This window comes from Halyomorpha halys, unplaced genomic scaffold (assembly GCF_000696795.3).
Source record: "Halyomorpha halys isolate HHAL.00 unplaced genomic scaffold, Hhal_1.1 Scaffold155.1, whole genome shotgun sequence".
NCBI lineage: Eukaryota > Metazoa > Arthropoda > Insecta > Hemiptera > Pentatomidae > Halyomorpha > Halyomorpha halys.
The window spans coordinates 1,758,071-1,783,704 of record NW_027115270.1 but is presented as its reverse complement, the minus strand read 5'-3'; the positions used below and the strand labels follow the sequence as shown (position 1 = coordinate 1,783,704).

Sequence of the window (25,634 nt, the reverse complement as noted above, 5' to 3'; positions counted from 1 at the left end):
TTTTTATAGTATAATATAATGCTGTAAGTTATTTTTTGGAATTACGAGATACACAGTTAAGTGATGTACTATTGCAATATGTTAATTCTTTTTTAGGATTAATGTGATATTTTACTAGTGTTTGAAATGCTTCAGGCTTTGTTTTTGAATTCTTTCACCAATATTCTATAAAACATGTTAATATTCTATCGAAAATGACAGGAATTGATGAAATATTTTCTTTACAGCAAAATATCATTTTTTTTTTAATGAGAGCCAAAAAAAAAAGGATGACTTGAGCTAAAGGAAGGAAACCTATAACGAAAAAAAAAACTGGTACTTTCTCACAATTTAATGATTAAAGAATTCTACCGCATATCCAAGTATTACTTCAAGCTAATTTTTATCTCAGGAACTTGTTTAAAAAAACAGTACAGAATATATTAATTTGAGAAAATTGAGAAGAATAATTCAAACTTTATTTTACTCGAGTTCCTCTATACTAAAGGCTTGCTAATAGAACTTCATAAATATTCATACAGGACCTCTTTAAAAAAAAAATAAATACATAAAAACCTTTTTTGTCTAGTATTCGCATTTAATTATTTTTTCCTCAGTCTTTACCATTCAAAGGATAGTAAGGAATATATGAATATGGCATATGAATAAAACGTATTTTGATTAAATAAGATTGCAGATATTATTAAAACAAAATTATAATATTATATTTTTATTATTTTAAACATTTATTATAGAAACTGTTATATTCAGTGTTAAGCATATCACTGGATAGTTGCTACATACTGCTCATTTTCCCTCCCTTCTGCATACTTACACCATAAGGGTCTCATTCCATTTTTTAAGGAAGATCTCTTTTTCCCTTTTTGAGCTATCAGTTTCTGCAATTTCCACGCGAATTATTGATGCCCTGTTTTAAGCAATTTTGAAGGGAGTTCATCATTTCTCGCTTACTTGTTGTTTTTTAGTTTTCTCATCATGACTTCATTGTCTGGCGAAATAGTTTCTAAATCATCGATGCCCAATAGGTAATTTTAGTTGGTCTTCCTGGGAGTTCCTGGATCCTCTGGGGTTCAGCAAGTTCTCGAAATGTCTTTTCTTTAACCTCTGCATCCATAATTAGTATTTCACCCTGTTCATTTTTGATAATTTTTCCTCTCCTGGACAACCATTTTATTGAATTTAAGAGATTTATTGTAGTTTATTCAGTTTTCAAACTCCTCCAATTATTTCCTAATGCATTTACCTTCTTCCTTCTTATCTTCTTATCCATTCTCCTCCCTCTATATTTTTTGTAAATGAGCTGTGTATTTTTCTATTAATCCACGTTTCCATTTTTCTTATCTTTTCTGAAATGCCTGATCACATTCATCATTAAATCAGTAATTACGAATATATCTTATCTTCGCTTGACATCTTACTTTTCTGTATGGATGGATTCTACCTTGACATAGGCATGCCTCATTGACTGTTAGGCCACCTAAATCCTAATCACTCCTTCTTCTATAATAAGGCATTTTTTATTCTACTGTTCATTCGGAAGCAGATGTTTCTTTTCTGTGCGATTTATCCTTAGGTGAAGTTTCATAATTATAATGATCCCAGCTAATACCGTACATTCTATATGGACTTGCATCATTTACGCAGCTGTGCTTTTTATTTCATGTCTGTGCATGATCAATTTGACTTACTTGGGGACCTTCTGTTTAGAGCCTTGTCTCAAAGTGCTCATGGATTTTACAATAGGAACAATTACCGTCCTGCGTCTGTTGTTATTGCTCTATGAAAAGAAATGAAAAATAATTGTTTTCTGGGACATATGCCCCCTAAGAATAAATATATGGTTCATACATTAAGATTTTTGTCTGGCAAGCATTTAAAAGTTTTCAGTAAGTGAAATGAAATTACATTGGGATATTGGCTTAACTACTGTTTATAATGTTAGTCAATATATGCCTATTTATTTGAGTCCAATGATACGGAGGTTTGGTCATACAATAAGTGAAGAAATAGGTGTTGTTTAAAGGAAGGAATGGATGAGGACTGGCGAATGGAGAAGAGAAGAGAATTCCAGAAGGAGGTTGCACGTATGACGAAAGATTTGCAAAAGAAGGCGGTTCTAAAGAGCATATATAAATACACCTGTTGGGATCTGGTGTTAAATGATTGGACGGGAACGAATAGTGAGGAGATCTAGGTAGGTTTTTTTGATTTTAAGCAAGAATAATGGAAAATAATATTAGGAAGATGGAATATAATGGAAAATAGTAGAATAAATATTGTAGCATTGCAGGATATGATGGTAAAAAAATAAAATTAGTGTACATAAAACCAGTATAATAAAACATAGTTATAAATAACATAAACCTGAAAATATGAAATAAAATGTATACGCGTATGTTTGATTTTTTATCTCCGGCATTTTTATAATTTATAAAGCATAAATTATAAAGCATTTTTTCATTGCACGGTCACCAATAATTTTTCATCTTGACTTTTGAGTAATTTCTCAATCTTACAGCTATTCAGGGATCAAAGACCAACAAAGGAAAAGAAATATGTGATTGAGTGGGATGCGATTTGCGGACAGAACTCGATATCAAGAATTGCTTTATGAAGTGGACGCTAAACCTCTGATACTCGGCCAGATAGACCTCTGACCACCAAACTCCATTTACGGTAGAGCTGACCTTATCATTGTCCTTTCAGATAATTATTTGATCTTCAACATCACTTATAACCATTTTTATATAATTTAGGAACATAGATGATATCCTTTCTGATACAACATTACAAAACAAATTACCATAAAAAGCAACTAAGGTAAAAAAAAAAATATTGGATTAGTTAGTTCCATGGTAGTTGTTAAGAATACATATCGCCTGTTAAGAATTATGTCAGTGCAACTATAAACAATTAATTATCGTATTCTCTTCTACGTGTACAAGTGACAGAGGTTTATAGGTTTATAGGAACACCTTACTAGTAGAGTACAACATACGCCATGACAGAGAGAAACAAAATTAACGTTTGTAAAAGGGTGAGAGCAACTTATGACAATTTTGGTTGAATATCTAAAAATGTCAAGCAAGCAGGCTAAAAGCTGAAGGGAAAAAACAAAATTACAAGTAGTTGTGATTTGATTTATTTTAAAGTCTTATGAAAGTTTGACGCTGCTTTCTCCTTACAACTGCAACTTACAACACTATAATTTTCAAAAGGCGATATAACAAGATAAGAAATAATAATAATGCCAATTCAATCAAGGATGGAAACATGGATTACAACATGCTATAATTAGTAAGGTAACATTGTTGAGTTGACATCTTCACGGATCACAAGAATACAACCACACCATAGAAGGGACAAGATGGATATACATCGATTCTTCGATAAAAAAAAGGTTAGATTCAATTATTCATCATATACTTATCTCTAAAAATAATGAGGGAAACGAATAAAAAGTAACCTTTTTAGATTCCATTCTTGCTATTATGACTTACAGTTTGGCATTTTAATAATCTCAGAATGTTTGTTGAAAATAAATTTGATGTAGAAGAGGTGGTTAATATTTTTGCCAACATTCCCAGAAGGCTGCTGCTTTCATAGCAAACCTTTTCATTAGCTCTTATTTTTTTTTTTTTTTTTTTATTTATTGTATGTATTCATGTACAATAATAAAGTTTATGCTCGATTTTCAATAGTTCATTGTGATAATAGTTAATAAACATTTAAAAAGCAATGAATGAATTTTATGAAGTAGCAATAAAATGGTGGAGGTATTTCTTGGAATGCGGAATTACATATCTTTCTTTTACTCAATGTTTCCGGATTAACTATATATATAAAATATATTTGTGCGTTTAATATGCGCTGAGGTCTGCTCACCCCTTAGTGAAATCCGGCCTAAGCCTATGTTCAGACGTCCTGGTTTATTATTTTCTAAAATACTCTATGTCACTATCTTTGTTTATCATTATCAATAGCATCTTAGTTTTATCCTTTTTTTAAAAAATTCTAATCTTAGACACCCTTTTACATTGCTCAGAGTTTATATCTACGAAGCACCCTAAGCTCCTCGTATTTATATCTTGCGACCCCTAACGACGATTTGATAATTCTTAAGTAATATAGGTTAATATTTATCAATAGATCCCTAATGTTACTTTCCCTGGATGATACGAAATAACAAATAAATATCAGAACAACTCCTCGTTAATTCTAAAGATAGTATAAAATACTTTCTTTCCTCAAAAATAGACCCTTAAGATCCTTACAAGTATATCAGGCAATAATAAGCCCCACCAGGGTCAAGCCATGACGTTGTCATATGAAATCATCCTTTCGCTTACCTCTGTCCTGGCCAGTAGTCAAATTCGTTTTTGACGTGACGCAAGAGATCACTTCTAATAAAGGAGCCCCCAAAAAGCTATTTAGTTCCGATTTAGGGCCGGAGATAAAATTGAAGAGGGTAATGGCAGCTGGGAGATAACCGATGATGAGATAAAACTCCAAACGAGATCGAACTGGCACTGGCACAATGTACCCCGCTACTCTGGTCAACTGCTTCCCAAATGTGGTTACGGTTCCTTCCATAATCATGTTAGTCGGTTTTCGTTTCTCTCGTCCAATTTCATCCTATTTCGTTCTTTTCTTCTTGACACAAGGAAGTTAAATAAAGCATTTTATTATATCAAGTGAAGTACTTTATTGCATCCCTCAACTGGAAACAATCGAATGAGAAACATGTGTATGACAGTAAGTCAAAAATGTATATGACATACTGTAAAATAAGTCGGTTCTGACTTATTCTACTCTTCAAATGGCTTATGGAAGGTGGGCATGTTCGCCAGCTCAACACGAATAAAGATTAATAAGCGTGAGGATAATTTTAAAACTTTCAAAATAAACTGTTTTTTATTTTGTTGGTTTAACAACATGATATTCTTTACTCCGGAATAAGCTGAGCTAGAGAAGTTGGTCAGATATAATTACATATTTCTTTTTTATTATAATCAGTTATCTAATACATACATATATTAGGGTTTTTTTAAAAATTCTAATTGATTATAATTGTGAACGACCATATTGGGTTTTTATGTATGTATATTTTTTACTATATGTAAAATGTTTATATAACCTTTATACTTTTGACTTTAATTATGTTTAATGTTTGATTAAAAAAGAGAAGGTTTTAAAATAATTATAATAGAGAAATTAAACACATCTATAAAAAAAAAGCTAGAAAAAAAATATAAATAATAATAAAAAAATCATGTGTAATATTAGCACATAATTACAATTTTTTAACTATTTATATTGTTTTATCCTCCGACTATTTATATTAATAGGATTCAAAAAAATTGTACTTTACCAATGTTAAGTATGCTGAGTAAGAGGCAACCCAATGAAGTTGGTCAGCTCAACATTTTTAATAATTATTATTAATTATTAATTATTAATATAAAGTATTTTTCTCTCCTAGTACAAACGTTAGAATTCATCCTTGAATTGAGAATTTATATATCAATAAATACATATAACTAAAACATTACTAAATGATAAAAAAAATCTTGTGCTGTGTGCGCATCAGACAAAATTCACTTACCCCCCCTACTTACATTAAATTCCCAGGTTTTGCTTAAACTGGTGAGCTCTTGATGAATTTATTGCTATTTTAATAAAAACAAGAATATAATATTTATAATCTTAACAATTTCTTGATACTGGTTGATATTGTATAATTAAATAAAATATTATCCATTTTAGTCTCAAAACATTTTTATTATTTTTATAAGTCCGTTTCCATCCTCAGGGACAATTTTAATAAAATTTTAGAACTAAATCATTTAAAAAACAACTTCTCCTGCTGGCTATTCTGCCCAGGTCAATCTGACAAATTACCACAGTCAATTTTCACATTAAAATAAAATTAAAATTACAATGTACAATGTAAAAAATTTATCCCTACAATTTTAACAAAGAAGGTGAAAACGGGTGCTTATTTATATCCATTTCATATCCACCTAAAATTATTATAAGATGCTACAAGTATATTCATTTCCCACTAAATTTTTAAGAATGTACATACCTTTGGATCAAATAGAATGGGATTGTGTTGTGGAGTTGGGGAAAGTTTTTTATAACAAAAGACAAAGTGTGTGTTTCATAAACGGAAGCCAACAGTCAGCTTAGCCCTAAAAAAAGTAAGTCTCTAGTCCATGCCAGAGAAGCAGTGTCACCATCTACTGTTATATGAAATAATAATAAAACTTATTTTTTACAACATACTCTGCATGTATGGTTGTTTTGTGGAGAATACCAGAACTTTTTTTTTATGACACTCTTACTGGTCATTTCTGAAATAGGGGAGAAAATGGGTGTTTTATCTACAGATGACCAAGTTTCTCAAACCATGGTAGGGATCCTTCATTATGTGGCGGTCCTACAATATAAAAGTCAATGTCCACTAGATTCAAACTGGTATGGCTGCAGCCATGAGGCGGTCAAAACCAAACTCCCTCGTCCAAGAAAAGCCCCAGAACTGTACCATAAAAATGGGAGTAATTGTAAGTCAAAACTTTGTCCTTTCTAAATATTTTTAAGGCTTCATGTGTCTCCTCCTTTCCTCCAAATTGAGTTAGAGAGATGAAACTTTGCATGTGAGTTGAGGTGGTACCAAGGCCTATACATACATTTCACGCTTCTCGCAAATCCACAATACATTCAAATGCTAGTATAGATCACTAACGCTTGCACAAGCTCCCTTTGATTTGTGCTCCAAAGCCGCTCCTGAGTAAATCGGCCAACTTGTACCAGCCAATCCTAATAACTCATTCACAGGCTTATAAGTGTGGGAATTTGCTATTGTTTTGATATTTGATTTTGCTACTAATATTTATATAACATATTCATATGTATTGATATAAATATTTAATAAAATATTTTGATATAATTGATTTCTTATAATGTACAATAAATTTCAATGACTAATTGAGTACTAGTAAACTGTCTCTGGATTGTTTAGGTGATTTTCAAGACTATTTTAAAACATTGGAACGCTTCAAAGGAATATTTATAGAATGTTTATGTGACTACAAGGAAGTTGGCTGTTCTGAAACATATTAAATTCACTGCCTAACAAATGAGTAAATAGTAATTAAATCCTTCATTACACAGGTAAAGTAAATTTAAAATACTGGAAGAACCATACTTCTTAATTCTTGAAAAAGAAGTTAGGTAAGCATTTTCATAAATCATAAATTTTAAACATTGTGAGCCATCAGAACGTATGATTATTACAAAGGTTGAACAAAAATACTAATATATTTTTTTATTTACGGAGATCAGCTAATTGATAGTTTATCGATGTAAAAAATTAGTTCAAAGTTCAATGTTAAATAAAAAATAACTATTATAGGATGATGAATAAACATTATTAGATTTGTAATAACAAGAATTATATCGTGGGGATTGCTGGAAATGAACTGGCAGACGTTGTAGCCAAACAAGCCCTTGCCCTTCTGGGTAACTACCATTCTGACACCCAAAGAAATAAGTCTTCCGATGAAAAATGAAATATTAGCTAGTTGGCAAGCCATGTGGAATGAAAGCCCGCCAAGTAAATTAATAACTAGTAAAAAAACCATTAAACCATGGACCATATCAAACCGTTCCAATCGCAGGGAAGAGGTAGCTATAGCCAGATTGAGAATAGGTTTGAAATAGAATTATAAATTGAGAAACGTAGGCATTGATGACCTCAGGGTTTTATGCACAAAAGCCCCAACCAACAACAACAAGAATTATATATATATATATATTTTTTAATTAATTACATTATTTGGATAAAAAAAATTAAAGTAATGGTAGTAAATTATGGTAATAAACATTATATTAGATATAATATTATAATTAATATATTTAAACTGAAGGTCTCGACTTTAAAGAAACATAACTAATCATTTCCTTGAATGAAATAAAAATAATATTAACACTCGAGTAGTCATTCCCTCCTCCCCCCCCTTTCCCTTTGAAGCTCGTAAATAGTGACCTGTCATTTGTGAGAGGTCACTACTATCCACCTATATGTTATATTAAAGTAGCATAATATCAAAATCAAAATTTGCATGAAAAAGACAAAACAGTGAGCAAATTTAGAAAGTATACAATATTGTACATAGGATTCAAAATTTAACTATCATAAATTTTATGGTATAAAAGTTAGTATAATTGATTATATAAATTAATAACAAGTAATACTAGTTCGAACTATAGAAATCAATGAACTTAAGAGTATATTCTCTACTACAACCAATTGTACAAATATACAAGCAATGTACTTATATGCATAAATACTTTTCAAATGTGTACTGTACCTTTTTTTGATAAGGAGCAACACAGCGGTAGGCTAAGAGGATAGCACAAGCGATGATTGGCAGAATTGAAGAAGCACTAGAAACACACAAAAATGTTCTTATAATATCTCTTAGATCACATATGACTACTGGATCATTAATGGATAAAATAGTTATTTCTTAAGACCAAATAAATATTTTCGTTGACTTTTAAGTTGAAATAGAATACATTTTTCCCTATAAAATTAGAAATTTTAACATTTTACTTTTATTTAAAATAAGAGTACAATTTGTCCGAATATTCCATTGAATGTTAGGTATTTTATTTACATATAACTTTTCTAGTAATAAATCATTACCTAGACAATATAACATTTCATAGCCTAGTGTGATGTAAAATTTTGGAGCACCCCATGTTTATGTAGTTAGTAGTAGGTTTGGGATGTATGGAATACTCCCAAGAGGAATAGAAAGTCTAAGGGCCCACTAAAATTACAAATTTATTTTAAAGAACGAGTCATTTACTTAATTACTAAACTATTTTCGCATTTCTATGTTTTTGTATGATATTTTCTCTTGGAAAGAGATAGACATTTCTAAATCTTATTTTTCCTAAAATACAAATAAATTTTAACGGATGTAAATGTACTAGGGTAGGCATAGCTTATAACTTTAGCATTGCATTCAAATTCATATCTCTAAAAACCAATCCATCTATTTTGATAAAAAATAGTAAGTATTTGGAGGTCTCTGGACATTAAATGGATTTGAGCATTAAACCTTTTGTACTTTGGTGATAATATTTAGTTATATTGACAAAAATAAATAAAATCCTTAACCAATTTAATTTTTCAAAATATTTTTGCTTATTTTACCCATTAAATTAAACCAATCTTTTACTTTTGAGGTAATGAGTATTTTTACTGCAGAGAAAATCCTTGAAGTTAAGCAAAAATTAATAATCCTTGTAGATTTCCAGGAATGCAAAGTTTTATTAAAATCAGAGAGAGTTTGAGCCATTTCTTTCAGCATAGAATCATAATGATCTATTAACTTGGCTACCTACCTCCAATGAAATAAAATAATGACAAACAATGAATAAACTGAAATTGTATCAATCTTTTAAAGAAGAGATAGAAAAATTAAGAGTGTCTGAACTCTTCAATACAAGACCCAAGGACACACTGCTTCAGTAAATCAAAACAAATCAGCAAGGCGGTTAATTACTATTAAATTATTTTTTTAGATAAATACAAAGTATTTGGAAGAAAAACATATATTTTTGTATCCCTAATTAAATACTACTGTTTAACAAATCATTACTCCATTATAGTAAGCTTGAGCTAGTAACTTAAACGCAACTTAATGAAAAGCTGACACTCTTTTTATTATGTTCTAATATTGAAATATTAATAACATATTTTACAAAAACATTTTAGATATTTTGATACATAAAAGTCACATTTCTCCAATATCTTTGATAAATATTTTAAATAATGAGAAAATTAGCAAAATATTTGCATTGACACAGATGCTATACACAGTAGCTTTGATATTACAACAACCAAATGTTATCACTTTGCCAATTGATAGAACCTGGACAATAATTTGCTAGAAAATGAATCAGTGAATATAGGATGATAAGTAGTAAATATAATATATATACTCAAAGTAAGTTAATAGTTAACTCGATATTTCATAAAAAATGATTTTGTGATTCTTCAAGTTCATGGTAAAACCATGTGTAAATGTTATAGAAAATAGGTTTTATTAGTAAAATAAAACGGTAGATGGCGACACTGCTCTGGCATGGGATAGCTTGGTGTCCCTTGGGTCTAGAACAGTCTGTCTGTCGTGGCGTCTATTGGTGAAAACACACTCTTGTTGTCTTTATTTATAAAACCCTCCCTAAATTCCACAACAGTAAATATCTGTTTGAAACAAAAATTGCAAACCTAAATGGTTTCGCTAAGAAAAATGTTGGAATGTTAACATAAAAACCCTTCACCTGAACTATAGATATAAAAACTTCAATACGGAACAAATCATAATTTAATAATAACAGATATTAATAACTGAAATAAAAAAGTAAATATTGGCATTATTAATGCAAGAAACATAGAGTGAGTAATAAAAAGTTTACTCTTTAGAAAAACGTATTTCATCCCTTCCTTCACAACTTCTGCTATACACACCTTTCCTCCGGTCTATGCCTGCATTAATTAATTAATTAATCAGATACTGCCAAAGATAAGTCACGTTCATTGCTTAGCTATTTTCTAATCGGTAAATGGTAAACATTATTGAGCCATTTTTAGTCACAGTTAACTTTAATGGTGTGTAACTTTCCCTGTATTTTGTGCTCATGGTTACCTCTACTGCAGTTTAAACATCAAATATTTTACCTGTGCTAATTGTAGCTTATGCTTGAATTTTATAATTTATTTCTTTTTTTTTGTGATTGATTTTTTTTCTCACATAAATCAGAATGAATGGAAAAAAGATAAAAAATTAAGTAAACCATTGGATCACAAATCCTGGAGGTGATTTATAAGATGGATAAGAGAAAGGTGGGGAGGGAAGAGAGGGATGTCATCATCATGTTCTGGATTACTCCTTAGCAACCTCCCAAGTGCAGCGGCACCGGTTTGATTCTTGAAAATAATGAAAACTTGACCAACCCATTCTGGTTAGAATAGGTTGGTTTCCTTTAGGATAACTCCTACACACTGAATTTAGAAAGGAAAAGTCAAGGAATAAAGAGAAAATACTGGCTTATGATAGGCATACAATTAATTTGAGAATGAAATTCTTCTAGAGCTAACTAGTAGTTGAGTGGGAAAAGGGAAGAACCATAGATGAATGGAGGATTAAAAGGGCATTGCAGCCTAAAATAAATTTGAAGGTTCATGGTTTGAAAAACTATGAGACATGAACAAGCCCCAGAAATCATTATTATGGTAATAATAGAGTTAAACAAATTGACCCTGAGATAAATTTTAAACAGAATCAAAGTCCATGAGGTTTATTTGTCCAGTCTCTGGGACTTCTTTAAAGGAAAACTAGGGAATTTGTGTTATAGTAATAACAGGTCTGCGCTTATGTCATTGTTGCAGTGTCAGCAGAAAGGAATAAATAGGCTTACTTGCCAAACTTGCTTCCCCTTCTCAAAATACCATCATGTATCAAATTGAAGATAAAAACATATTACAATAAAAGGACAAAATATACATTTATATAAAAAAGAAAGGTAATAGTATTGCACCACTTCCTATATTTCCATTATTCTTGGCCATACCACTTGTGATAAATTAGAGTAAATTAGCTGATTATGAAAACAAATTTATGAATACCATTTAAAACTTTTAGATTCATCTACATAAATGAATTATTTTAAAAAAAAGGTGAAACTTGGGAACTAGTTTCTTTATTTGGACCAATGATAATCTGAATATACCTACAGACTAGAGCTCAGTAAAACTGTATATTAAGCACTCAACAAACTATTATTTAATAAAAAAGCAAATTACTGTAGACTGAATCAACAATAAACGGATCGATGGCATCTTTATATTTAGGAAAAGGAATTATTTTTCATCTTCTTACAGTATCAGGACAGCCATTGTCCATTTCTTAAACACTTCTCTATCCATGGCCTACTTCTTGAGTTCATTCGGAGTGAGCCCTCTGTCCCATACCAGGTCTAATATGTGGTCCAACCACTTTTTTCTTGGTTATCTAAGTTGTTGGTCATTTTCTATCTTTTTTTTTTTTTTTATCATATATTTTTTGGTTGTTTATTTATGCGAATTATTTGTAAATGGCTAAACCACATTAATTCTATTATTCTTTTTAAATGTTATAGAAAGCAAATTAAAATCAATAATCCAAACTTAACCATCTGATTAATAGTATCTTAATTCAAAAGAATAAATTAGGAATAATTTCCCGACTTCTTATAACAACTGATTTTTTTAAAATGTTGCCTGATGTGTACTACAAAAAGTTTAATTAACCTTTATGAGCATGTAAAGAAAGCATTTAGAAGAGCCAAAACAATATTGAAATCAGAAAAAAATCTTATAGTAACAACAGAATCTATCTTTTAATCAAAGCCACTGTTGAGGTAAATAAGTAATATAATCAAGAAGGCTTTATATATGATCTAATGCATGTAAATGTATTCCTGGCTCATCAGTCGGTTACACCGGAGTAGTTAGGAATTTTTTTAATAAATATAAAAAAAGAATGCATTGAACACAAAACATACTATTTATAAAACTATTCACACTAATATTTATTTTTTTAAAATATATTTTTGTTTAGTTATATTATACTGTGTAATATGTTTCAGGCATTAGTAATAGAGCTAAGAGAACTCATTCACACCATATTTACAAAGATATGTAAATTAAATGATATCAAAATAATAATATTTTATTAATTTTGATCATATATTACAACTACAAAAAATAATTCAAAAGTACTTATTAAAACCCTCCTAAATCTGGCATTAGTAAGGCACTGTGCTCATTCAGTCCCGAATTCAGGTTTGGGAGTCACTAGCTGGGAGCCTTTGTTAATTGGGGTAAAATCTAGTGACTAAGCTCCTTGTACTATCGTTGTTGTATAAACTGCATTTCTTTACCAAGTTCTAAACTCAAGAACCTTCATAGATTTTAGTGGTAAAAACAAACCTGGTATTATTTTGAAACTAATTTTTGAACAGTAGTAAACCAGTAATAACAAGAACTTTTGAGTCACTCTTGCTCTATAAGCTTTTCTGAATCATAATGTCACTAATTAAATTATTATTTTAACTAATGGGAGAAAGGTTTTAGATTTAAACTCTTTGGTAAATTAATAGTAGTACTGAGTATTTCCAATCTTACACTTTACACAAAATGAAATACAGTCATTCGTTCATTTATAATCATAAACATTCTCAACATATTACTAACACTGAGCCAAAAGGATCCTTAAACTAAATTTTTTGAAACTTGGAGTCAGGAATCTAGATCTAAGCATTTGTTGTAAACCATGACACTGATATTGACAATTAGTTAGAATAATCATGTCAGAGTAACATTGTAAATCCACCATAGACTCCAAAAATAACATAATGGTTTCGAAACATTATGGAATAAGACATTAGAGATGTTAATGACAAAAATTAATATTAAAAAATGGTTGAGAATCTGGACTTGCAAAACGGGAATATGACAAGATACAAAAGACGTGCTGTACAATTTTCTCAGCATAGAATAAAACCTGTAACTATAGAATATTAAAAATTATAAACAGGCATGATAAACAAAAATTGGGGAAAAAAGTGTTACTTTTTTATTAGTAAATTAAAAGTTGTTCTGAAGTTGACAAAAAAGATGAAAGCCAATACTTATCAAAATCAAGATAGAAAAACATTATGATATGAGGACAATATATACATTTTTTGAAGGGGAAAGCAGTCTTTATAAGACCACCTCCAATATAATGAATAGTCATAAACCACTAATAATCAGAAATTTTGCTCTATAATATTTTCTTAATCCAAATATCCCCGTTTAAAATAGTATTTTAGTTATAACTATGAGAGGAATTATTTGAAATTAAACTATTTACTCAATTAATAGTGCTATTTAACATTTTTACACTAAATTTTATACAAAATAAAATATACTCATCCACTTATTTAAAATCATGATTATGCAAATAGATATTATTTACAATGAGCCAAAGAACCCCTAAGCCAAACTTCAAAGGGAAAAACAAAATTCTGATCTAGACATTCCACTAACTACAACACAAGTATTGAAAAATAGTTGAACTGTAAGCGAGGTATCATTCACTGACAGCTACTACTCAGGCCATGCAAGTCGGAAAACTAAGAACCTAATTTGTATTTTAAAAAAGATCGATAAACTTTTGTTATTTCATTGTTCTAAGACTTAATTAAAACATGGGCCATTAAATTCAAATGGTAAGATTCACTTATTAAAATTATATTTTAAATCAATGAATTAGGACAAAATGATTAAAACAAATTATGAAATTCTTCATACAATATTGCCCTGATATTCTTAAGTTTTTATTTTATTCCTAACCCATTGTCTTGTTTTTATTTTATTTAATATTTCATATTATTGTGGCCCATAAAAAATTACCTCAGGGCTCTATGTATAGGATGAGGGTTCCATATAATTACCAAGTCTAAAAGTAAAAGTTATAACATAGTATTGATACAGGACAAGTTGGCAAGTTCTTAGGCTAAGAAGAAGAGTCATAAATGACCATTTCAATTGTTCAGTTAAATTCTTTAAAATTCAAATAATTAAGGTTTTAGTTACTAGCATTACGTATAACATGTTGATCATGTAAACATACTTTTTCACTAAAGACTGTATAGTGTCTCTGAAATTTATAGTAGTATTAATTTTTTGAACAAAAAAAAATACATTCTGACCATTTCATTTAAATGAGATCATTTATGAAATAATAGTTGCTGTATTAACCATAAGAATACAGAAAAATTAATACAGTTCAGTATGATTTTTCCTCATAGGACATCTAGTTATCGTGTAGAAATGTAGTCTCATGTAAAATTAAGCTTGAGAGATATTAAACGGTAACTAAAAATCTATGAAATCAGTAAAAGATTTAATTTATGTTGACATAGATTTATTTATATGTACATAAATAAATCTGTACCTCTGTGACCCATGAATGATCAAGGGTGCAGTACTTAGTATGGAAGTACTGTTACTGGACTAACAGTTATGCATTGAAGTTATTTCGTCAGAATCACACTTGACCGCAAGTTTTTTCCCTAATTAAGGGTACCCACTTTGTAAGGCCATGTAGACTTTTGAGTGCTCATGAACCCACAGGGTTGACTCACGGCTACAGTAACAGAATAAATTATCTATCACAATCAGATTTGGACCTGGGTCCTTGAGATAATGGCACAGTACCTTACCACTGAGCCACCCCCTCCTCTATATATACACATATACATAAAATTAGTATATATACGCCATTTATTTTGTTGTGGAATTACACCATTTTTGTATATTCATACATAGATGGACATACAAAGTAGTGCTCATAATAATTTTTGTTGGTACAAGTTTGTAAAGACAAAATAAAAATTTAATGAAAAAATTGAATACCTATTTGAGATGACACCATTTTGTGTTAAAGGTGTGATATATTTATGAATTATTTTAAAATTAAATTTCAATTATTTCACAATTATGTACAGAATTGTAAAAAAAAATATTATAATGTGTATTATAGGTAAATTATAAATCGTCAAAATATATTTGAGTACTCTACACTGAAAATTAACAGTGATCAAACATAGAAAAACACAATTTAAAAAAAAAAAAAGGAATATTGAGATTTATTGGGGATTTAACACTCACATGCTCTACTCTTGTAACTAGACAAAAAAGGATGGATTATGCTACAGGTTTGAATCTGCTTTAGGCAAAGTGAGAAGGACAAATGTCTGTCAAAATAAAATTTAAAACTGGTCCTACTACTTACCCAGCAATATTAAAATTTCATCTTTTATGTACTTTATGCGTAGCTGTTATTTTTCCTTCAATGATTAATTTTATACCTTAGACTTGATACTTGTTGACCAAAGTAATTACCCAGTTCTAGTGATACATCATAATTTGCTGGATTTTCTTTTTAGGAAGGTGGTTATATTATTTTTTTTTAATTGTTAAGGTGAATATGGGTATAGTTCTGGGAAATATCCTACAACATTGTAAACGCACAAAATATAGAATATTTGACATTCCAATTGGAAGTTTTGTTCACCTCAACAATTTAAAAAATCATAATTTTCATAAATCAATAATTATATTTTCAAGTCCAATAGGTTGACGATATAGTGTTTTAATGTATAATGACTATAATTAGTGATGTATAAACAGGAGGTTCATGACAAATTTTGTAGAGCTTTGTTAGAAATGTTGTGAAAATTTTAAATTATGAATTAACTATTATTTGGTAAATTGGTATTATTTTTTATAACAGTAAACTAATGTCACACTGTATGGTGGATGTTCTCACTTATATGCAATACTCTATTGTAATGGATCAAAGCACTATTAGTACTGCTTTAATTGGATCACAGCTGTCAACTTCTGCTCATTCAAAGTGGATAAACTAGTTCCCAAAGGATCCTTTCTAGTTTAAATCAGACATAAATTCACATAGATAGAATCATTTTATGGTTTCATGTTAAAATTAACATCATTCAACCATTTTCTCATTGTGCTTGAGCACACCAACATATCAAAGTGATAGTTGTGAACTAGTTTCTTATTTTTTTTCTTTAATTATATAAATGGTTCCCAAATAACAATTTCACCAACCTCACACATTAAATACAATGTGTTATTAACATATTCAATTTGAGTGACATACTATACATTGGGCTGTCTCATAGATGCATTAAATACAATGGGTTATTAACATGTTCATAGATTAACAACACCACATTAACATAAACATACATGGGTTAACATACAGCGGGCTGCTCTGTACTGAATGTTTTAGCAAGATAATGTAATGTCAAGATATTTTTGATCTTAAAAAAAAAAAATAAGAAATTGTGATAGAGGGTTGTGGCTATAAATACAAATCTAATAGATGAACCCTAATATCATAATTTCAATTAACACATATAATTAACCTCTAAAATACAAATTCTAAAATAATATTAACTAAATTAGGACTATGAGTTACTATTACCATAAATAGGAGACAATAAACTCATTTTTATTGTTATAAACTTAAATGAACTTTCATAAGAATTGCACTTTTCCTATCTTTACGTAGACTAAATAAACATTTAAAGTAGTGGAATTTCCTAATTGTAAATTCTTTTTCCATTGAAGAATTGGCACATGCAGGATGAGGTTGTACTATGTATGACTATCTGCTACATTGACTGTCACTTTAGCTTTGTGAATTAATTAATCCAATAAGCTTATGAAAATTCACCAATAGAATGAAATTATTCAAGTAAAGTTAACATTGTACAGCACAACAAAAGTATGGTAAAATTTAGCTGGGAAAAAATGACACTTTAATTCATTATAAAGAACAGTTATTTATTTTATTTCTGTTAATTGACATTAAACTCTTCTCCCCTTTTTTCAAAATAAGATTACTGAAATATATGTCCCTTAAAAAATTTGAAACATGTAACATTATAATATATAAACCCTACGGCCAGATGACCATTTTTCTCTTATCTAACCAAACCATAGGTATCACATACATACTATATATTGAAAATATCAGAAATTTCACTGATTTTTGTTTAACAGTTTTTTTTTTTTTTTTTTATTGAATTACCATTTTCATTAATTATGCTGTTAGTGTCAATGTTTTAAAAGTAATTTGCGCAGTTTCCCCATAAACTGAATGGAAACCTGTTTAGTTTTGGTTTAAGTATTTTTTGAATAATTCAAAAACTATAAGTCTCTCCAGAACATTTTGGATGCTTGTTTGAAGAATAACTAAGTTGTGAAATAATAAAAACTTAAAATAAAATCTTTATCAGTGCAATATTAGTGAGGATAAAGAAAGAAATTATTGTTTTGATCTTAGCAGCAAAATCAGTTAGAAAAGTCATGTAATAAAAGAAACCAGATATTTTTTATACCTTTTCTAATTTGTCATAATTTCAAAATACAATCATCATTATACAAAAATAAATTTTATCTAGGACTGAGTGTTCATCCATCTATCTCTTGTCGCAACTGAGATGATACTAAATAGATTTGCACTTTGCAATAGTTTATCTTGATATACAGCATATAAATAAATGAAGAATATAATTAAATCAAGAATAAATTGTATTTATTTTGGAAATATATCTCCTTTTGAATAATTTTAAAGATAATGGTATAGTGGTTCAGATAGTTAACCCAGAATTATATAAAATAACATAACAAATAAAACTGATATTTTCTTATTAAAAATAAAAGAAATACCTTAAAAATATATGTTATCAAGAACGATTAATAAATAATTTATTCATATTTTCAAATATATACTTTTAGTCATAAAGGAAGTAAGTCATAATTTTAAAAAAACTAAAAAAAGGAATTTAAATGTGAAAAGTTTGAGGGGTAGAATTTGGTTGATTATTGTGAAAGGTATCTATTGAGGTCTCAAAATTAGAAAAATAATCCAATTATCTTTTTGATTAATTAATTTTAAAAAGTCTTAAAGTATTTGTTTAATATTTTTTTTTAATAAAATAATTATTTAATTTTTTAATAGCATAATAATAATTATTTCAAATACATTGAGTATAAACAAATTATGACATGGATTCATTACAAAACCTAAAATAAAATGTCTTAGCAAAATTAAGGTAAAATAAATTAGTATTATTTTTATTGTACATGTAAAAATTAAAACTAAAATTCACATCCACTCTTCATATTTATGTGTTTACTTTGTGTAACTTTATTATTTAATTTATATAATCATTTGGTATAAGCCTTATGTCAAATGTTGTACTTTAGTATTTTTCATTAATCATGAGTTCTTCTGTACTGAAATGTACAAGTTTAAAACTGAATATGCAAATATTTGATGTACCGTTTCCTGTTAAAATTAGTGTTTAACCAGTTTCTAGCTAAGCAAACAAGAGCGGTCTATTTCTAAACCATGTAGTAATAAACATTGATCATTGGTTGAAATGAAAAAGTATTAATCTGACTTTTTTTATGGATACTTCCCTTAGTCAAATTCAAAATATATGTGTTCCATTATCAAAAAGTAAATTTATTGAACTTTTATCTATTCAGTTGAGAATAATAACCTTGTAAAATTAAGTTTAATTTATATACTTTTAATTTTAATATTTAATTATGTTACATTCTTCCAAATGTCCAAATGTCTAAATATTGTTATCTTTATTACTATATTTTTGATTGGGTGATAAATAATTTGAAGAAAAAATGTGTTTGAATTATTATGGTTATCAAGTTTAAGATGAACCAATTGGGTTAACATGTGTAACTTTTAGCTGATGAGATTTTCAAGTTCTCTTCAATATCAGACGTTTTACTTTTTCTGGAAGCTACAAGCACTTGAATGTAAACAGTAATTGCTTGTTAATTTTAGAGCAGAATAAATCAAGAAAATTGATGTACAGATGATAGTATTGAAAGAGCTTAACATATGATGACTTGTTTATATCATCAGGAACACATATTTATGAAATTTAACAATTGGGATTTAAAATATTTCAAGTGAAGTCTTAGGGAAAATTAATCATAAAATTAATAGGACCTAAAACTTTTTTTTAATTTTTTTTGTTTTTCTTACTCTCCTTAGGTTCCCTTTCCTAATGCTTATAAAATGTGATTTTACAACACGACAATGCTAACTGCATGCTAAAATTTTAGTGATGATGTTTTACATGTTGCACACTTTAATTAAGTTACAACGATTGACTTTATAATTTTTACATACCAGTCACTTTTGATTAGCTTGTAAATTCATGATGACATAAAATAATGGGCTTTGCTATAGAAAGATCCCCTCTGTGGAGTGATATGGGTTTGATCCCCACCTGGATCATTTATTGATAATTTCATGATAGTCCTACAAAATGAATCTTGACAAACACCCATTCTGGTTAGTACAATGATGTATTAGCTGCTTCTTATTTTTTGGGATTGAACCTATGTCTTTGGGTTTCCAAGTAGTGAACATCGTTTTTTTTTTTTTTTTACAAATAATAATGGTGTTTAACTATTAAGATTGTGGTGAAGTTGTTAGATTCGGTATAATGAAAATATTGGAACTCTCCCAAAATCTTTATGTTCCTTTACTTTACGATCAGACATTTTGGGCAGTAGGGTCGTTCTGCATCCTCCAATACCGATGGGGTGCCTTTTTTGAGAGTTTCTGTAAAATTGTTTATTGTTTTAATATAAAATTTTTAATAACCTGAAATATTTCTTCTATTAACATGTAATTTGTATTGCTTAATAAATTACACCAGCCAAAAAAAAGAGGAATATTTGTGGTTAATTTTTTGCCCCCTTTCTAGTAAAGCATTTCACCTTAATTTTTGTAGTTTAATGTAGGTTTTCAAATTTCTCTACTTTTTGGATTTTTTAAATTAATGGTTGGGGAGAGGGATGACATCCAGAACCATTACTAAGGAGAAAGCAGGTGGAGAGGTACCCCTCTCCAATAATTTTAAAACCCTAATAGTTGGAAAATTGGAGATTTAAAAACTATGGCAATAGTGGTAAAAACAATTTACCCAAAGAATGACGAGAGACTTATTGTAAATAATTATACTGAAATTCTGGCAATGACCAGATTCTCCACTGAAACCCTGAGCATCTGTGGATAGAGCTCTCACTCATACTCCACTAGCTTTTAACCCGGGAGGATTGTCCTACTTTTTTGTCCACTCAGAGGTCTCTCATGAGCATTTATCTCATTGTAGACGATTTGTACTATTTTTTTTTGTATAAATGGATGTGATGATGAAAAGAATCTTAACATTTACTTTTAATGCAATTTGAGATTAAAATTTTAAGTTGTAGCTCTTATTCAGATGCTATAGAATCCGTATTTTGTAAAGGATTTTAGATTTTTTTGCTTCAGCTCATGATTTAAAATAAGAAACACAGGAGGTGTCCAGGTGAGGAAAGTTCTCAAATGAGATAAAAAAGATGTTACCTTAGGAATGTACTGGTGAGAGAATGTAATACTACACAAAAATAATATATAAAAAAATAACAAAAACTTAAGCCTTTTTTAGTCAAATGAAGGTTTTATTGGAGGTTTCCTGTCTCAATCTGAGTTATTTATACGTGAACCCTGTTGTCGGAGATCATCAAGATGGGGAAAATATATTGGCGATCACCAGCTTAGTGAATGTAGAGGAATTCATTCATCTCGGAATCCACTTTAATTCCAGAGACGTTATTAATCCAGAAGTCCTCTGTCAGATAATGGCTGTAAACATTTGTTATATGTACTCTAGCGCTGAAGAGTGATGATAAATCTAGGATCACTGAGGTGTGCCTGTAAAAGACTAATTAGACCCAGGTAGAGCTCCGGATCGGAATGCCGAATCCTCCGCAAAATCCAGGGGGTGGTCCTTAAGGGTGTAGTCTAGGAAAAGCAATAGTACAAGAGCCGGAAAGAAAAAAAAGGCAGTTATCTCACCCCAATTTTTGATTACTTTAATGAAAACTATGTATAATTACTATCAAAATTGATGAGTCTGCCAAGTATAGGTAGGGAGAATATAAAATGGCGGCTGTTCCAAAACCTTAAAAAAACACTAATTTTTCATTCGGAGCTTAAAAACTACCAACAACACTAGAAAATATATCTTAAAAACTACCAACAACACTAGAAAACCTAAGATCAGATTATTTAACTAAGAGTAAATTTGCTGAAATATTAGCCCGAAAAGAGCTATTTACGTCCAATAGTTCTCAAGATATAACTTTTTAAAAAGCTTAATACCTTAAAAATTTACTGCAAGATTAGTAGTTAGTTAATTTATTTGGAGAAATCTATATCTTAGGAACTATGTGACGTACAGATGTCTCTTAGCACTCAAATTAAAGCTAGTATAATTGACTATAAAGAAGTTTGTGACCTTTACCTTCGTAAGAATAGTAGTTTTCATGATATTTGCTAAAATGAATTGATTTATAGTTGTTTGGACAATAAGTTTGATTTATGAAAAACTTTATTTCAGAAACCATTTGACGTACAGAAATCCGCCAGCGCACAAATTAAAGCTAGTTAAATTTACTATAAACTGGTTAATAATGTTTATCTTTGTAGGAGTAGTAGTTTTTATGATATTTGACAAAATAAACTCACAAAATGTTAATTTCTAGTTGTTCGCCTAAAATGTTGGATTTTTGAAAAAATATATCTCTAGATCCATAAGATGCACATATGTCTGCCAACACTCAAAATATAATATAGCAATAAATGGCGACCTAAAAGACAGTATTAAATGTTGTCAATCCGATGATATTTATCATCCAGGCTAATTTTAGCAGCGATAAATCTTTGACATCTGTGAGCCCAAAGGGTAGATAAAAATAATTGCTTCGTAACTGTTATGAGCAATACAGAAAACCAAACAGAATTGAAGAGATTTATATCGAATTAATGTGCAATGGAGTATTTCTCCTAAAATACAAGAAAAAAATTGGACTATAGAGTAATGAATACAGTAAAACATTTCAATAAACAAAGTAATAAGTAATAAAAATCAAATGATGCAATTGGTATTTACCATTGATGATTCTTCACTGTTATTAACTAATGTTTGAGGATGGATGAACGTTCCACTGACAATGATTTTGTACTGTAGTTTTGACCCCATCCCGTTTCGAATTGTGTATTGTGATTTTGTCACTCTTATTAATTGTCTCTTTGAGTTTGACAAATGAATTTCTGGTATTAAGTCATTCCGTTTAATCTCTCTTATTATTGGTGACAGACACTGTAGTTAAATGGCTCGCTTTATCCTTTGTCTCGTTTTGCGGGATACCACGTTGTGATTGAATCCTGTTCAATCGCTATTGGCAATCCAATCCAAGTCATTCTAATTAATTCTGAACATACCGTTCTTCGATTTCAGTACATAAGAGAGCGTTATTAAGAATTTCAAGATAAATTAAAAATTAGTGCGATTGCCTTCATAGAAAGTCAAATACCAGCACGTCTCATGTAAATATGAATCAAAATATATTACTATATCTAATGTTGCGCTTAAGTGGGAGTGGGTAGCTCAGTAGTAAGGAACTGTGCTATTTACTGTAAGTAGGGTACCCTTAATTGGTTAAAAATCTGGCGGTCGAGGGTGATTCTGACCACATCATCTCCTTGCACAAACGTTGGTCTAGTAACAGTAATTCCTTACAAAGTACTGTACCCCTGATCTTCTTCATGGGTAATAGCGGTAGAGATTTAATTTTCAATGTCGCTTAATACGCAACGTCATTTAATTAATTTTTAATGTCGCTTTAATTTTATTACGTTTACACGCAGAAATTTCATCTAGTAGTAAGCAATAGTTGGGTAAAGATGGGTTCTTAATTTTTTTCTCATCTTCACTTAAATCTGGAGGGAATGAGATATTCCAAATTCCTTTAATCTCCTGTTGTAAAAATAACACACATCTATAATATCAGATAGTGACAATACATTTTCACATTTTTATCAACAGGAAGGAACTATTATAAATTTATAGATAAGGTGTGCCAATTTTCTGTACCCTTTTTCTTATCGAATATGATGAAATCTAAGAGAAATACTGTTTATCTTTCTGTTTTTGTTTAACCTCTAGCATGTAAGTAGGCTCATCTTATTTATGCAAGAGGTCATCATATGTTTAAACTAAATCTCATTATAGTTCTTATACTTTAATTTTAAAATCTATTCTTTTTAAAAAAAAAACTCGAAAAAATAATTTTCAGCATCTACGCAGTTTTCAGATGACTGGGTCATTACAGAAATTTATATATGTATGTATAAATTTAATTAGTTTTACTTCAATCTCATGAACATATAAGACACTATTAAATGCACAAACAATAAATAGATGAAATGCGAAACAGACTGACTACCAGTTAGAGGACAGATATGATATGGAAAAACCATTAAAAAAAACACACTTAAACAATTGTAAGTAATGTTTCAATTTATTAATCCTAATTTGTATTCTGTTTAATAATTAGATAAGAAACTCTTTTTTTTCTAAAGTACTGTTTCTTTCACTGAAGGGCATGATGGCAAAAATAAAGTAGTTAAATGTCGTATCAATATAATTGTACTTGTGAATTAAATTTAAGGCTACGAAGTGTATATGAACTTCAAGACCTCCTCTTCCTTGTTTAGAGTTTGTTCTGGAATATACAAAAGAGATTTTTGTTCCTGAGGAAGGCATATTAGCTGAAACGTTGAACTTTTAAATTATTAATTGACATTAGTGAAATAATTTTTCCTTCAAATTTTAATTGTAGTATTAATATCCTTGAAAAAGTTATCATATATATATATATACTGTATCGTGAGATAATTTTATTCTGAAATTGCAGTAAAAATTTCATTATTGGCAATATAAAATGCGTAAGTAGTGGTTCATGGACTTGATCCTGAAAAAAATTGATTCGTGTCCAATGTCAAAACCTTCAGTCGCTTAAGAACGTGGTAATTAGAAATCGTTCAAACTTGGCTTTTATCGTTTTATCATAACAAGGGAAAGCTTTAAAGATAAGATAAAACCTGTTTGTCCTTTAGCTAAACAATGAAGACCTTTATAAAAATAATAAAAGGTAGAGGAAAATTTATTTTTTAATGAATGTCGGGAGGTGAGAGGGAAAAGTAGAAGATACAGTTTTTTGAGTACCTTTTTTACAGGCATTATGAGAGACCAAGACAGCCTATTGCTTTCATTTCATTCCCCATATGTTAGGAGATACTTATTTTTAAAAATATTCAACAGAAAGTTTTTTTAGGTGTTTTCAGCAATAACATATTTTTTCCTTTTTATTTTTAAGTTTAGAATTGATTAAAATACGGCGGATCCATTTAAAAAAAAACAAAAACAATGTTTATATAAATGATTTGGTTTTTATAAAAAATAAATTCAAGATAAGAAATATTTAACTATAATTATTGTTGTGATAATGGACATTATCATCGTATGTGTTTTATTAAATCAAATAGCTTCGTTTTAGCTGTGATATCTTGTCTGAAAAAAGTCTTTATTAATAAAATAGATCGACGTAGAATAAAAAAAAAAAAAATACTTAATCACAAATCTTCCTGTAGAGAAGAGCAACTTGGTGAGAATTCGAAATACATAAGATAATATAAAAATAATATTCGAAATATAACTAACTAACAATACAATATATAAACATTTATTTTGATAGAAATTAAATACAATAGAAAATGGTAAAATATATATAAAAAAAAAAAATTACAAACCAACGGAAAATTTCTTGATGAATCAAAAGTAAATCGAAACATTCTAAAAAATACTGAACTATTAAAATAATAATTGATTTCTAAAGAAAAAATACTTGGAAATAAAAACAAAAATGAGTCAATGAGGCAGTTGAATTGCTTACTAACTTCAGGGAGATTCATTACAAATAAGAAACATCATTTAATTATTTTGATGGTTCCGAAACCTGAATAAATTCACAGCTTGCTGTCTCGAATGATGATATATAT

At 29.2% G+C, this 25,634-nt stretch overlaps 1 protein-coding gene and 1 long non-coding RNA gene across 3 annotated transcripts in view; one reads left to right on the top strand and one right to left on the bottom strand.

The window, feature by feature from the left end:
• The window catches only part of LOC136796999 (uncharacterized), a 531,363-nt gene that overhangs the window by 289,039 nt on the left and 216,690 nt on the right, over positions 1 to 25,634 (bottom strand). The window contains exon 2 of the long non-coding RNA XR_010844796.1: positions 8,376 to 8,451. This is a non-coding gene — a long non-coding RNA (uncharacterized lncRNA). The remainder of the gene's footprint in view (positions 1 to 8,375; positions 8,452 to 25,634) is intronic.
• Dh31 (diuretic hormone class 2) overlaps positions 1 to 25,634 on the top strand; it is a 322,542-nt gene that overhangs the window by 237,102 nt on the left and 59,806 nt on the right. The gene's annotated exons all lie outside the window — the stretch shown is intronic.